This window comes from Rattus norvegicus, chromosome 3 (assembly GCF_036323735.1).
Source record: "Rattus norvegicus strain BN/NHsdMcwi chromosome 3, GRCr8, whole genome shotgun sequence".
Classification (NCBI taxonomy): domain Eukaryota; kingdom Metazoa; phylum Chordata; class Mammalia; order Rodentia; family Muridae; genus Rattus; species Rattus norvegicus.
The window spans coordinates 176,541,476-176,557,803 of record NC_086021.1 but is presented as its reverse complement, the minus strand read 5'-3'; the positions used below and the strand labels follow the sequence as shown (position 1 = coordinate 176,557,803).

General features: G+C 48.0%; 1 long non-coding RNA gene and 1 other non-coding gene across 5 annotated transcripts in view; both read left to right on the top strand.

Moving 5' to 3' along the window:
- Positions 1–1,266: 1,266 nt before the first annotated feature.
- LOC120101999 (small nucleolar RNA SNORD22) lies at positions 1,267–1,389 on the top strand. The gene has a single exon (XR_005503044.1). It is a non-coding gene; the product is annotated as a small nucleolar RNA SNORD22 (small nucleolar RNA).
- Positions 1,390–9,124: 7,735 nt separating this feature from the next.
- Positions 9,125–16,328, top strand: part of LOC120101788 (uncharacterized) — a 16,491-nt gene continuing 9,287 nt past the window's right edge. For 2 of the 4 annotated variants that reach the window (XR_005502724.2, XR_005502725.2), the window contains exons 1-2: positions 9,125–9,632; positions 15,626–15,704. This is a non-coding gene — a long non-coding RNA (uncharacterized LOC120101788). Of the gene's footprint in view, positions 9,633–15,380; positions 15,705–16,328 lie in introns of those variants that run through there. The other 2 variants (XR_005502723.2, XR_010065050.1) reach the window with 1 other exon arrangement.

Below are 16,328 nucleotides of genomic sequence, written 5' to 3'. Positions count from 1 at the left end.
GAGATGGCTCGGGGGGGGGGGGGGTAAAAAAAGGCTGATGCCTCGACCTTCAGAAGTGAACTAAGTCCTGAAAGCTGCCCTCTGACCTCACGTGTGTGTATGCACACGCCAAAATGAAAAAAAAAAAAAAAACCCCACAGGAAAACAACCTCTCCATCTCGAAATTTTTTTCTGTGGCCAGGCCAAAAGTCCTGGGGCTAGGCTGGTAATGTCTGTGAGTTAAATGGGCCTGCCACCAAAGCCGAGGGCCTGAGTTTTGTCTCTGGAACCACATCGTGGGAGGAAAAAAAAAAACAAACCTTAGTTTTTCAGCCACCATATATGTGCCTTGTGGTGGCATGTGTGGCTCCCACACTCAGTAAATAAATGTCCTGTTCCTTTTGAATCTCGGGGCTGAGCATACAGTTCGGTGGATAGAGCGCTTGCTCAAGTGCATGAAGCCCTGGGTTCAAGCCCTAGCCCTGGGGAGACTGGGCCAGAGGGACCAGAGGATCAAAGGTCATCATCCTCTGTTGTTTAGTGAGATTGAGGCCAGCCTGGGCTACATGAGACCTTGTCTCAAAAGCAAAAGTAAAAGAATTCTTCCTGGATTTACCTGAGAGGAAGTCTCTGGAAAGAACCCAGACTTGAGGCTGCAGGGGGCAGTGTAGAGCTGTGACTTCAGCCACGCACCATGGTCCCCGACAGTATGAGAGCCCATACCTCCCGGTACTCCCAACGTTCTTGAGACTGAGGCCAATTTGGCCAGTGTAGCAAGACCTTGTCAAAAGCGGGGCAGGGTGGGGCATGAGTATTGGGCTTCTGTTGTCTGCCATTCGAAAGGAAGGTATCGCAAGGTCAAGGTCATCCTGCTGTAAGGTTGCAGTTCCAGGCTCGCCAGGATTACACATCCAAATCAATTGTCCCCAAAAGTCAGAAGAGGGCTTCAGGTCCTCTGAAAGGGGAGAGGATGTGAGCCACTGTGCCGGTGCTGGGAATGGGACCCAACTCCTCAGCGGGAGCTGCAAGTGCTCCTAGCAGCAGAGCCTTCTTTCCAGCCCCACACAGTGAATGTAAATGAGTTGCCTTGGGCGTGTTAGGAAGTGAAGTAAGGGTTGGAGAGATGGCTCTGCAGCAGGACAGCAGTCTGAGTTTGATCCATCCGAGTCTTAGACGGAAGAAGGAAAGTCCTCTGACTTCCACATGCACACAGCAGCATGAGTCACACACACCCCCAACACACACACACACACACACACACACACACACACACACACACACACACACACACAAATAAACATTTAAAAATAAGTCAGCCTGTCCTAGCTCCAGAGCCTGAAAAGGTGAACCCACTGGGGCTGGCTGGGGGAAAAGAGGAAATTTTGTTCCAGAAGGAACTGTCTGAGGGATCATTTGTATGTGTGGAAAGGGAAGAATTAAACTTTGATTAAAAAGGAAACAAGGTGGTTTGTCTGTTTTTCAGGTCTGAGGTGTGTGTTAGAGGAACTGAAATCAAAGATCTGATTACCTAGGCCAGTGGCACGGCAAACTTCAGAACTCATGGAATACAGCCTGTTGATTCCTTGTGGGTTTTTAGCATCTGAGCAGTATCAGTGGCACTCCAAGTGAAATGGTTGATCTCTTCAGTACCGCTGGAGCAGATTAATATTTATTTCACTGCCAGAGGCTATATTTCTCTGCCCCCCCATGCCCCCTTCCTCTTCTCCTTAGACTACTTAAGATTGAAATATTTGCAACTCCAAATTTATCTTCCTTGCTTACCACTTTTTTTTTCGGAGCTGGGGACCAAACCCAGGGCCTTGCGCTTCCTAGGTAAGCGCTCTATCACTGAGCTAAATCCCCAGCCCCGCTTACCACATTGTTAATCTGATCCTTCCACAGTTATTTGTGCTGTTCTTTTTGTTCCTGGCAATAAATGCTTTTTATGCTAAAAAAAAAAAAAAAAATAAGTCAGCCAGGCACAAGCCTTTAATCCCAGACCTTGAGAGGCAGAGGCAGGTGGAACTCGTGAGTTCGAGGCCAGCGTGGCCAACAGAGGGAGGTGCAGGACAGCCAAGGCTATGTAGCTATGTAGAGAGACCCTATCTCTCTCTCTTTTTTATTTTTTTCAGAGCTGAGGACCGAACCCAGGGCCTTGCACTTGCTAGGCAAGCGCTCTACCACTGAGCTAAATCCCCAACCCCGAGAGACCCTATCTCAAGAAGAGGAAGGAGAAGGAGGAGGAGGAGGAGAGGGAAGAGGAGGAGGAGGGGGAGGGGAGGGGAGGGGAAGAGGGAGAGGGAGAGGGAGAAGGAGAAGAAGAACAAGAACAAGAACAAGAACAAGAACAAGAAGAAAACAAGAAGAAGAAAGAAGAAAGAGGAAGACGACGGCGGTCATGGGGTCATGGGAGGGTTTCCTTTGGAAGAGAAATGGTTTTCACCCACACTGAGCTGATAGCAGGTGGACAGAGAGGATGTGGCAGAGGTGGCAAGAGGTGGTGACCTCCTGGTGCCGACAGCGTCAGAGTTGGGCCTGGTGACAGAAGCAGCCCTTCACCTGCCAAAGCTTAGGACTATTATCAAAAACACATCAGAACAAGCGCTTGAGATTCACCCGCTTGACGCTGACTGAGTTCTTCCTATTAGGTGTGACGCTCTACCATTGTTTCTTTAATTCCTTATGAATCAGCCCAGCAGACACTAATATGTCCAAAAGACACAGAGACGGCAAGCGGTCACGCAGCAAGCCACTACGGCGACTGGGATTTGGGTACAGTCTGCTATGGACAATAACTAACTTTGCCACTCGTGGCTGCCTTGTTTGTCTGCCTCTACACTGGAGCAGAGAGCTTCCCTTCACACTGGAGCAGAGAGCTTCCCTTCATGGATTGGCGCTATGCTTAGTGAGATGTCGGCTTTGCTGTGGAAGGAGCAGCCTGGGGCTCTGGCTGGTCACACTTGTTAAGAGTCTCGTAGCTGAAATTCCAGAGGGCTGCCCTTCTACCCACCCCCACTGCCCTGCCAAACCAACTGAGTTGGAGTTTCGTGAAGGTCATGGGCCTCCCGGTCACGCCTCTTCTAGGCCTGGTGCCAACCTCAGCCAACCCTCGGGCTGCTACAGACCTGCCCTCTGGCCTGTGGGCAACACCCGGGCTCTTCTCACCTAGTCCTGGGTTATTGCCCCAGGAAGGCAAATAGAGTCATTGAACCTGAGCATGTGCTGTGCCAGGCGGAGAGGTCACTGTCAGAGGATCACAGCCAGCGGAGGCGCCAGGATGCCCCGTCCAGTTTTCCAGCGCCGACAGAGCTCCAGCCTGCAGCTGCTCTGACAGCACCCCTCCCTAGAAGGCTGTCTGGCTACAGGGCAAGCTCTAGCCTGTGTTCTCTGTCGGCCTTTCCCCGTCCCCGTTGTCAGTCAGCTTTGTGTTGTCTAAGTTGAAACGTCACTGCCTGTGGGAGGCCTCCCTTGATTACTCAGGCTGCATGGCTTGTCTTTAAGGAGCTGACAGGAAATATGGCGGGGCGTGGGGCCGGGTGCCCTGTGGGGTATAACTCCCACGTCACAATATCCGAACACTTGAGGATCAGCTGCCTTATGGTAAAACCTTTTAAGTACTGAAAGGTACTCTGTTAGAGCTCTGGACCAGCGCTCATGAGGTCTTAGGCTCAATCCCCTGGTAGCAGGAAAAGAAAATCTATCACAAGATGTGGTGGTAGTCATCTTTCTTTTTTTTTTTTTTTTTGGAAGTCCATAAGTAGTTTATTGTCTTCAAGACTACAGTGTGCATTCCTCTCCCAGAGAAGGGTCTTTTTTTTTTTTTAAGAATTACTTATTTATTATATATAAACACCCTGTAGCTGACTTCAGAAGAGGACATCAGATTCCATTACAGAGACTGTGAGCCACCATGTGGTTGCTGGGAATCGAACTCAGGACCTCTGTGGAGAACAGTCAGTGCTCTTAACCGCTGAGCCATCTCTCCAGCCTGAGAAGGGTCTCTTGAAGGCAGGGGACTGTCATCCAGGTGCAGGCTGCTCACTTGTCCTTTTCGTACATGGCTGGATTCCTCCTTTTGGACTGGTCAAACTCCTGGTTGCCCAATGTGTAGATCAGATAGAATAATACAAATGGCGGCGCCGCACACAGGATGCGCTCCTGAGTGCGGGTCAGCACGTCCTCCGGAAGCCTTTGCTGAAAGGGAAGGCGCGCTGCTCTAAGGGCCACAAGCTATAGGAGATCACGTGCCTACCACGTCAGGTTCCCATGGCGGCGGCAGCGGCCCTCTGCCTCCACCGGTAGCCATCTTTCACTCCAGCACCGGGTGGGCAGAGACAGGCAGATCCTTGAGTTCCAGGCCAGCATGATGTACATCGCGAGTTCAAAGCCCACCAGGACTACGTGGTACCAAATATATATACATTACCAACTCTTTGGGCTGTTTAGATGATTCCGCAGGCTAAGGTGCTTGTCGCCAAGCCTGAGGGCCTGAGTTCAATCTCAGAGACGCACGTGGTGGAAAGTAAGAACCTACTCTCTCAAGTTGTCTTCTGACCTCCACACACAGTCATCCACATATGAGCTGTGTATGTACACGTACATAAATAAAAATAATTTTTGTAGAGAAAAGGTTCGAATGTCTGATTTTTATTTGTTTCCTGTATATGGATGTTTTGCCTGCAGAAGCATGTGTCAGATGCTTAGAACTAGGTGCTTTTAGCAGCTGTGTGGAAGGTGGGAATTAAACCGGGGTCCTCGGCAAGAGCAGCCAGTAAGTGCTCTTAACCACTGAGCCACCTTCTCAGTCCCAACACTTAAAAAAAAAAATCCAGACAGTGTCATATAGACCAGGTTGCCCTGGCATTCACTGTGTAGCCAGGGATATCTTTTGAGTTTTGTAGTCAAAGGTGACCTTGAACCCTTGATCCTCCTGGGATTACAAGTGTGTCTCATGATAGCCCTTCTGGACAATCTAGGGGTGGAACCCAGCGCTCCGTGCATGGTGGGTTAGCATTCATGGCTGAGTTACATCCCTGTGAAAAGAAGCTCCTGGAGAGAAACCGTACTTACTTCGAGTGTTCTACAAAGGATGGGTAGCTAATTAAACCTCGGTGACTGAGGTTGGGAGGGGGCGGGGTGGTTAGGAGGTTATAAATCCGAAGCCAAATTATCTCAGGATATAGTTAGCCTACTTAATAGCCAGCCATTGCCCTAACATCCCGTGACTGTCACAAGAAAGCTCTTGGGATGTATTGACAGAAAGAACCCTGGCTTCCACCAAAGCTAATACCATCTATGGCATCTGAGGACTGTAAAAGGGGTTTCCCTGCTTTGATGAAGTGGCCCACTTCAGCGGTTCTCAACCCAGGGATTGTGACTCCTCCTTTGAGAGGCTGAACGACTTTTCACAGGGGTCACATATCAGATATTCTGAATTTCAGATACTTACATTATGATTTAAAACAGTATCAAAAGTATAGTTATGAAGCAGCAACAGAAATAATTTCATGGCGGGGAGTGGAGGGTGTCACCACGGCATGAGGAAGTGTATTAAAGGGTCACAGCGTCAGGACGGTGAGAAACACTGCTCTACCTGGTGCACACCTTTAATCCCAGCACTTGGGAGGCAGAGGCAGGCGGATCTCTGAGTTTGAGGCCAGCCTGGTCTACATAGTGAGTTCCAGGACAGCCAGGGCTACACAGTGAAATCCTATCTTAAAGAAAGAAAGAAAGAAAGAAAGAAAGAAAGAAAGAAAGAAAGAAAGCAACCAAGCAAGCGAAAAAAGAAGGGAAAATAAAAGTGTCTTAATCTATAAGTTTCTTTCTTAATAATTCACGTTTTAAATATTTAGTTAATGTACTGACTGGTTTTGTGAGTCAACTTGACACAAGCCAGCTGGAGTTCTCACAGAGAAAGGAGCCTCCCTTGAGGAAATGCCTCCATGAGATCCAGCTATAAGGCATTTTCTCAGTTAGTGATCAAGAGTGCGGCCAGCTTATTGTGGGTGGGGCCATCCCTGGGCTGGTGGTCTTGGGTTTTATAAGAGAGCAAGCTGAGCAAGCCAGGGGAAGCAAGCCAGTAAGTAACATCCCTCCATGGTCTCTGCATCAGCTCCTGCTTCCTGACCTGCTTGAGTTCCAATCCTGACTTCCTTTGGTGATGAACAGCAATGTGGAAGTGTAAGCTGAATAAACCCTTTCCTCCCCAGCTTGCTTCTTGGCCATGATGTTTGTGCAGGAATAGAAACCCTAAGATAGTTCCATATCTATCTATCTGTCTGTCTGTCTGTCTGTCTGTCTGTCTATCTATCTGTCATCTATTGAGTCAGAGACTGGTATGAAATAACTGACTCTCCTGGAACTCGATAAGCAGAGCAGGCTTCGTGGACTCCATAGTGATCCGCCTGCTTCTATCTCTTCAGCACTGGCGTTAAAGGCATTCGCCCCCAAGCCCAGCTGTTTGTGTTGCTTTTACATTATTTATCTACTGTGTTTTTGTGGGTGAGAGGCACTGCATATGCGGAAGAGGTCAGGAAATAACAGCAGAAGATGACTCCCTCTATCACATAGACACCAGGGATCAAACTCAGGTCATTGGGATTGGTGGCAAGTGTCCTTATTCACTGAGCCATCTCTCCAGCCCATACATTATTCATATTTATGTATCTACTCTATATACATATGATATATATAGTCATATATATAGTAATATATAAATAATATATATTAGAATAAAGTATAAACTGGAGAGATGGCTAAGTAGTTACAAGTACATGCTGCAAGCCAGGTAAGGGTGACACATGCCTTTAGTCCCAACCTTGCAGAGGCAGAGGCAGAGGCAGGTAGATCTCTTAGGCTTGAAGCCAGCCTGGTCTACCGCATGAGTTCCGGACAGCCAGGGCTACACAAAGAAACTTTGTCTCAAAAAAACAAAACAAATGAACAAACAAAGTACTTGCTGCTCTGGCAGAAGTCCCAGGTTCAGTTTCTAGAACTCACACAGTAGCTGTCAACCATCTGAAACTCCAGCTCCAAGAGATCTGGTGCTTTCCTTTGGCCTCTAAGAACACCATGCACACTCAAAGCGCGCGTGCATGCACGCACACAAAAAATTTTAAATTAAAAAAAATTCATGCCTTGTTACCAGGTTGAGATGTGGAGTTTTGAGGACACCTGAAATCCCAAACCTAGGTCACAGTCACTCATATCTGACTTTAGGGTAAACTATCTCTTTTTCCTTTTGAGGCGAGAACTGTGTGTTTTTGTGCTGTCACCCCTAACTATATTTATTTTTGCTTGGCTCTTTTGTTGTTGTTCTTGCTCTATCATAACATTATCTTGATGGTTTGGAGGCCTGGGATCATAAGGTGTGGTGGTTTGAATAAGAACGGCCCCCAGGGGTTGGGGATTTAGCTCAGTGGTAGAGCACTTGCCTAGCAAGCACAAGGCCCTGGGTTCAGTCCTCAGCTCCGGGGGGAAAAAAAAAAACAAAAAAAAAACGGCCCCCATAGGCTCATATATTTGAATGCTTCATCATCAGAAAGTAGACAGTTTGAGAGGGATTAGAAGGTGTGGCCATGTTGAAAGAGGTGTGGCCTTGCTAGAGTGGGTGTGGCCTTATTGGAGGTGTGGCCTTGTTAGAGTAGGTGTAGCCCTGGTGGAGGTGTGGCCTTGCTAGAGGAGTGTCACTGGTGGAAGGGGCAAGGCTTTGAGGTTTCAAAAGCCAGTATCAGGCCCAGTGTCTTTCTCTGCCTATGGATCAGAATGTATCCCTCAGCTACTCCAACACCATGCCTGCCACGCTGTTGCTGTGCTGATAATAGACTAAGCCCCTGAAACTGTAAATGAGCCAATTAAATGCTTTCTCTTGTAAGAGTTGCCATGGTCATGGTGTCTCTTCACAGTGCCTAAGACAGTAGGTTTGCTTGTCATTAAGTCCTAAGGACTTACGTGTCTCTGAGGACTTTTCGTGACCAGACATCTCTTCCCTCCTCGGTTGTTCTCTCCCTTTTTGAGTTTCTATCTCTATGGCCCAAGCTTCCTGAGGAAGAACGCCTTCATTTTTTGCCTTTGTTCACCCATTGCTTGCTTGGACAGCGGCGCTGCACTGCTCAGTCACCCCTCCGCCCTTGTAGCAACCTGAGAAAGGCAGTCTAGCCCAGTGCACAGGTGTAGAGACCTGGAATCATGTTCGTTGCTCTTTTTCCAGTATTTAGAAGCTGGGCTAGGATGTAGCCTAGCAGTAGAGCCTTGCATGGGTAAAGCTTTGAGTGTTATTCTCAGTCTTGCAAAAACTAGTAACAATAAAATGGGGGTGGGGTAGGAGTGGAGTGGAGAGACGGCTCAGTGGTTAAGACTGCTTGTTCTTTCTGACCTGGGTTCTGCTCACAAACTGTCTGGAACTCCAGTTCCAGAGGATCTGACGCCCTCTTCTGGCCTCTGACGGCCCTGAATACATGTAGTGCAGACATACACACAGGCAAAACACCCATGCACATAATAAAATAAAATAAAATAATCTCAAAAACAAAAACAGGGACCCAAGTCAGACATAGCAGCTCAGCTGTAAACTCCACAATCAAGAGGCTGAACCAGGAGGATGGCAGTGAGTTCAAAGCCAGGCTGGACACAGTAATAGTAAGTCTCAGTCCAGCTTGGACTACAGAGTGACTTCTGGGCCAGAGTATGTTACAGAAGGAAACTGTCTCAAACAGCTATAAGCCAGTGAAGGAAAGGTATGAAGGGATTAGATTAAAACACCCCAAATGCTTCATGGAATTAAACTGAAGGAGCAGGCAGGGCTGTGTCCCTCTTGGAGAGCCAGGGAGAATCTCCTTCTCCAGTTTCTGCCTGTTCCAGCCTCCAGAAGAACCCAGTAAAGACGGGGAGATCTTTGTGAGTTCAAGGCCAGCCTGGTCTAGAACAGCTAGGGCTACCCAAATAAACCTTGTCTCTGGGAAAAACAACAACAATAACAAAAACAAACAACCAAACCAAAAAGAGCCTGTAAATCCTCAAAATTCTGAAAGGCTTCAGGTTGCCCTGGGGACCCGTGGAAGTAAAGCTGAAGGGGTGAAAGACCTACGGGACAAAACGTAAAATAAAGAATGAAGTTGTCTGTTCGAGACAGAATCTGGCTGTCTGACCCAGCCAAGACCCATCACTATGAGGCTTCAACTTAGAACAGAGACCCGGTAGCTTTCTAGAAGGGAGGACAGTAAGAATACAGGCTCCCCTATGAGGCCAGTGAGCAGGGTCTGTTGGAGTATCTTGGAAGCCCATCAGAGAGAAAGAAGCAGGCCAGACCGGACATGACTCAAGCAAAAGCCTGGAGGCCTGGGTGGGACTCAGGACCCACGTAAAGACGAAAAGTGAGAACTAACTCTGCTAGGCTGTCCTCTGACCTCCACATTTGTGGCGCAACACTGAGTCCGTGCTTGAACAAACAGATGTAATTTCAAACTGTTTTCTGATCTGAAAGTCTTTCTCACTCACAACCTTTCTCAGGGCGCTACCGTGTGAGGGGCGGGGCAAACGAGGAAGCCTCCTGCAAAGGCAAGAAGCCAGCAGATCCCTAGATGACGGTGGAGGGAGATCCTGGGATGGTGGTCAGGGATCAGTCCTCAGGGGAACGGATCCGAGGACTCCATCGAGTGAGTTCCCGCGGGAAGGTGGATGAGGCTGGTTCCCTGGGAAGCAGTTAAAGGGTGTACAGACTACTGCCAGAGGTTGGGGCTAACTGGTAACCCACTCGGAAAAACAAGGCAGGGAGGTAGTGGGGATTAAGAATGGTTAACTAAGGCCCACGGAGAAATGAGCACCTGCAGCCGAGGTTCACCCTGGGGCCCAGCTGAAGTTGGCATTTACAGAGCCACAATACAAGTCAGTGGTAAATATTGCTCTCTCCAAAATGACTACATGACTACACAGGAAGGGGGTTGGGAGTGGTGGTGGCAGTGGCGGCGGGTTGCCAGCAGGAACAGGTGTAGAGGAAGGCCACCAGAACCCACAGCACCCAGAGTTGCAAGTAGATTTTATTTGAAAGCAGAGCATTAAGACTTGGCATCTCGGGGTTGCGCTTGCCTAGCAAGCGCAAGGTCCTGGGTTCGGTCCCCAGCTCCGAGGGGAAAAAAAAAAAAAAGACTTGGCATCTCTGGGCTGGAGGAATGGCTCAGTGGTTACGAGTACTGGATGCTCTTCCAGAGGACCCAGCATCTACACTGAAGCTCTCACCTGTCTGTAACTCCAGTTCCAGAGGATCCGACACCCTCATGCAGACTCACACAGACTTACATGCAGGCAAAACACCAATGTGCATGAAATTGGAGGAAGAGAGAGAGAGAGAGAGAGAGAGAGAGAGAGAGAGAGAGAGAGAGAGAGAGAGAGAGAGAGAGAGACTTGAGCATCCCTTCCTGTTTGCTTGGATTTTCTTTCTTTCTTTCTTTCTTTCTTTCTTTCTTTCTTTCTTTCTTTCTTTTTTTTTTTTTTCTTTTTTTCTTTGGAGCTGAGGACTGAACCCAGGGCCTTGCACTTGCTAAACAAGCGCTCTACCACTGAGCTAAATCCCCAACCCCTGGATTTTCGTTTTTGTGAAAAAAAGAGAAAGAAAGAAAATTGGGAGGGAGGTAGTATTGGGAGGACACAAGGGAGAGGAAAATCACGACCAAAATATATAGTGTGGAAAATATTTCTAAATAAGAGGGGTTTGGCTATCAAAGCATGTTAATTCTCCTTTTCTCTGGAATAGTGCTTACATGTAGCTCAGGCTGGCCTAACATTTGTTTTGTAGACCAGGCTGGCCTACAAGGTTTATCAGTCCTCTGGTTACCACATGGTGTTTTTTGATGTTTTGGAGACAGGATCACATTATACAGCCCTGACTGGCCTCAGATTCACAGAGATTCACCTGTCTGTGCTTCCCGAGTGCCAGAATGGAAGGCTTACACAACATCTGACAACACACGATTTTTGTTTTGCTTTTCTTGTAGAGGCCAAAAGAGGATGTCAGATCCCCTGGAACCAGAGTCACAAACAGTTGTGAGCAACACAGTATGAGACTTGAACCCAGGTCCTCTGGAAGAGCGGCCAGTGCTTTTGATGGCTGAACCAGTTCTCTAGCATTTTCACAAATGTCAGGGTTGCTCCTGTAGAGAACAAGGACTTGAGCAAACAAGGGCGACTTCATGTCCAGGCAAGAATTACCCAGGCAATACAGTCCTCAAACACAAAGACAAAGGCATGCAGGTCACTTGCTATTGCCACAATGTTACCGGGAGTCAGGGTTGGCTCAGCGCCCACCCCCAAGTGGAATCAGCTTGCCTTTCTGATTCTGAAAGTAACTTTGACTCATTATTGTAATCGATACTTTCCTTTGAATTTCATTTTTATTTGTATATGTTTCTCTCTCTCTCTCTCTCTCTCTTTCTCTCTCTCTCTCTCTCTCTCTCTGTGTGTGTGTGTGTGTGTGTGTGTGTGTGTGTGTGTGTGTGTGTGTCTCAGCTAGCCCAGAGCTTCTGTGGTGACGTAGACCTTGAACACCTTGTCTTCCTGCGGTCCCTTCCCAAGCTCTGGGATGACAGGTGTGAGCTTCTGGGCATTATTTCGAAACAAGGAACAAACATAAAAGCTATTAGCCCCAACTGCTGTGTGGGAAGCGGGGATTTCTGATTTTAGGGGGGAAAATTCTACTCTGTCTTTAGAAAAGTTGACTGTTCAGTGCCTCCTGGGTTGTATGCCCCAATACAAAAGCACCATCATCACCATCATCACCACTACCACCATCATCATCATGATGACCAGAGGGAGGATGATTAAAAATCTTAAAACAGAAATTAGAAATAGGCAGAAGCTGTAAGAACTGAGGCTCCAGACGCCTCTAACAGGACCAGTGGGTTTCTTTCTTCTCTCTTTGGCTTACTTCTTTTCTTTTCTTCTTTAGATTTATTTATTTACTTTATGTATGTGAGGACACTGTCACTGGCTTGAGACACACCAGAAGAGGGCATCAGATCCCATTACAGATGGTTGTGAGCCACCATGTGGTTGCTGGGAATTTAACTCAGGACCACTGGAAGAGCAGTCAGTGCTCTAACCACTGAGACATCCCCCCAGCCCTCTTCAGTTTATTTCTATCTTAGTGATTTTAATGCAAATAGCACATGGTTTGAACAGTGAAAAATGATACAATTTAAAAATATATATATAATATATATATTTATTTATTATTTTAAGTGTGTGCGTGTTTTGCCTGCACCTACGCCTGTGCACATGTATGTGCCTGGTACTCACGGAGTTCAGAAGAAGGCATCAGATCTGCTGGACTGAGGCTACAGATAGCTGTGAGCTGCAGGGGGGCCCTTCCCACAAGCACCATGCTGCTCTCACCTGCTTAACCATTCTCTCCGGCAAAAAGTGTCTTCATTTTAAAAGGGAGAGGGGAGCCTGAAGTGGGGATATCCCACACCTGGAAAGTGGAGATAGTAGGATCAGGAGCTCAAGGTTATCCTCGGGTACGTAGAGAATTGAGGCTAGCCTGGGCTACATTTGTCCTGGACTAAGGTACAGTTATCTAATTTTAAAAGGCCCCCTCAGACTGCAGCACAGCATGCCGGGGACAGCCAGGGAACAGAGAGGAAAGCAAAGCTCTTCCTCATGCCAGGCACACTCGTCAACTGCCCCTCCTCTTTCCCAAACCATTGCATGGCTCTCGAGCACCGACCACACCACACCGTCCACACCACACCGTCCACACCACACCGTCCTCGCTCCCCTACATCTCACTAGTACCATCCTCGCTCCCCTACGCAATGAGCCACCGAGCTCTCTCCCTTCTTTCTCCTTTCTTGAGAAAAGAGCACGCTCTGTGCAAACCAGCTCTCTCCTCAGAGACAGCCGGGATGTATCCTGGAGACAAACGCTGAGGACTGCGGTGTGGGAACGCGCACCTCTACCACCCCACATTCCAGGTTCCAGCCTGGATGAAGTTTTAGTTATTATTAAGTTGTTATAGCAACAAAACAAAGAAAGTCATAAATCAAGACAGTTTTTAAACACAGGGGTGGCAACATTAGCCTCAGATGCTGCCTGGTGACACTGAACCATTGGTTGATGAGCTTATATTGACTGTGCACTTTAATAATTTACCTAACGGCCACACCGGATGTCAGTTCACACACAGACTCAACAGAAGGCGTTGAAGGCAGTTGACTTGCAACATTCCAACCTCCCCAGAATTACTGAACAATTACTTTAGCCCTGATGAGTTTTCAGAAGGGTCAGTGCAAGGTAAGCATTGTTTCTGAACATTCTCCTTCACGGCACTTTAGCGTCCGCCACGGTCCTCACCCAGACCCTGGCCAGGCTGCATCGCTCCACACTTTTTCATTTCTGACTACAGAGAGAATTGCCTCTTTGCCTTGTATCCCCAAATAAGGAAACAGGGAGATCAGCCACCACAGCCATGAGAACTGAATCCAGCAGCCATCTGAGAGAGAAAACTGCCTGGCTCTTGCGAACAGCTCAAGCAGGTGATATGTCCTGAGCATAGGAGGCAAGGCCCTCAACAACCAAGAACTGCAGAACCAGGGCTGAGCAGAGCTGTCCATCAGAATGGGAGGCCAGAGCCAGATACTCGTTAAACTCTGTGCCTTAACGTCCTTTATTTGCAGTGAGTGAGCTCATGACATCCTCAGAGTCAGGCCTGTTACACAAGAGCCTTCTGGATGTTTTCCCCCAGCCCCTGACCTGCATCTGCGGTGGGGCGGCTGATCAAGGCGGGCTGAGTGCCTGTGCTGTCCTGGTTAGAAGCACAGGTTACAGTGACTTTTCTTTTTTTTTTTTTTGGTTCTTTTTTTTCGGAGCTGGGGACCGAACCCAGGGCCTTGCGCTTCCTAGGTAAGCGCTCTACCACTGAGCTAAATCCCCAGCCCCTACAGTGACCTTTAACCATCGATTTCTCACCTCACTGAAGACCCAAAAGGGAAAATTTTCTCTATTCCCATCAGAGTGGAAAAGCCCAATTCCCACAAGAAGGGGAGTCAATGCAGCTTGCTCCCCATGGAAAGGAGCAAAGGCAAAGCATGGCGGGGGGAATGGGAGATGGGGGCGGGGGTCGGATGAGAGTCTGGAGACTGGAGGCCAGAAGGCCCCCATCTAAATCCCTGCAAGATCGTACACCTGTGACAGCGCATAATTCATTCAACTGCTCCGTGCCTCAGTTTCCCCATTGTTGATCATAGCACACAACACACTTGAATCAGCAATGCACAGAGGGGACAGTGTGTACAGAATGGGCGCTCAGGACATCATAAGCTGCAGTGTGTAACAGAAGCACATACTCACCTTTGAGTTTATATTTGATTCGATCAGTGAACGGCATCCAGGATAATTTGAAAAATGCTTTGAACTCAGGCCTTTCACTTCCTTTTAAAAGATTTATGTATTTATTATATATATGAGTACACTGTAGCTGTCTTCAGACACACCAGAAGAGCTCATTGGATCCCATTACAGATGGTCGTGAGCCACCATGTGGTTGCTGGAATTTGAGGGGTTTGAACTCAGGACCTCTGGAAGAGTAGTCAGTGCTCTTAACTACTGAGCCATCTCTCTAGCCCAGGTCTTTCATTTCCTAACATTTCCTGTATAGTCTAAAACTGTTGCCAACTGGTTCGCTTGGTGGTGGTGGTTCTTTTCGAGACAAGGTCTCAGGTTGTTCAAGATGACTTGAAATTACAGGGGTAGCAGAGGATGACCTGGACTCCAGACCCTCTCGACTCTGCCTCTCTACCTCTCAAACCATGAGATTGCAGGTCATAGTCGACCGCCCCTGGTTTTTGTTACTGGTAATTTTTTGAGATAGGCTCTCAATATGCAGTCCAGGCTGGCCTTGAACTCACAGAGAGGGTCCTGTTACTGCTTCTGTTGTGCTGGGATTACAAGTGTAGTCCAGCATGTCTGCTTTGAAAATATCTTTAGGGGCTGGAGAGATGGTTCAGCTGTTGAAAGTACTTCCTGCTCTTGCAGAGGACCCTATTTGGTTCCCAGCATCCCAATCACGTGGATCCTAACCACCACTAACTCCAGCTCCAAGGGACCCAGCACCCTCTTCTCCTGAGACGCCCGCATGCTTGTTCACACACACACACACACACACACACACACACACACACACACACACACACACACAGAGAGAGAGAGAGAGAGAGAGAGAAACATATACAAATAAAAATGAAATTCAAAGGAAAGTATCGATTACAATAATGAGTCAAAGTTACTTTCAGAATCAGAAAGGCAAGCTGATTCCACTTGGGGGTGGGCGCTGAGCCAACCCTGACTCCCGGTAACATTGTGGCAATAGCAAGTGACCTGCATGCCTTTGTCTTTGTGTTTGAGGACTGTATTGCCTGGGTAATTCTTGCCTGGACATGAAGTCGCCCTTGTTTGCTCAAGTCCTTGTTCTCTGAAGCACTAGGAACTTGTTCGGCCCGGGTGGGTCCCGTGGTCCCCTTCTCTGTCCTGTGCTGTATTTGTATTCAGAGTAGAGCGGGAGAGGGCCCTGACTCACTCAGCTCTGGCTTTGTTTAACGCTGTTTCCGTTTAGTTTGGTGTGGAGTTTTCATTTTGTTTTGTTTTGTCTTGTTTCGAGATGGAGACTCCCACGTAGCTGAGGAGGATCTTGAACTCCTGACCCTCCGTTCTCTACTTCCCAAGCATAAGGATCACAGGTTGTACCACCGGATCCCCTGTCTTCCGCTTTATCTGGCCACTTTCATGCTTCCTTCAGGGTTCTCTTCTATCTATGGGCATGGTGGGGGCATGCTTTTCATTCCAGCACTCTGAAAGAAAAGGTAGGTAGATCTCTGTATGTTTAAGGCCAGACTGGTCTACATAGTTCAGGACAGCCAGAGCTACATAGTGAGACCCCATCAAAAAAATAAATAAATAAATAAATAAATAAATAAATAAATAAATAAATAAACAAATAAATGTCTGTTGGGTTCCAGCCTGAACAGAGGCAGCAGGCACAACCTAGGAGGGCTGTGGAGCATCCAGTGGTGGGCGGGGTTTCTTCTGCCTTCGAGGTGTCTTTACCATCAAGGCACCTACCAAGGCTTGCTCGTTTTCTTCTTCTTTTTTTTTTTTGTGGTTCTTTTTTTCGGAGCTGGGGACCGAACCCAGGGCCTTGCGCTTCCTAGGCAAGCGCTCTACCACTGAGCTAAATCCCCAGCCCCTGCTCGTTTTCTTCTATTTGAAGACAGGTCTCACCATGTAGCCAGGCTAGACTCAGATTTGCTGCAATCCCCCACCCCACCCCCGCCTCTGCCTCCAGGGTGCTGGGATCACACAGG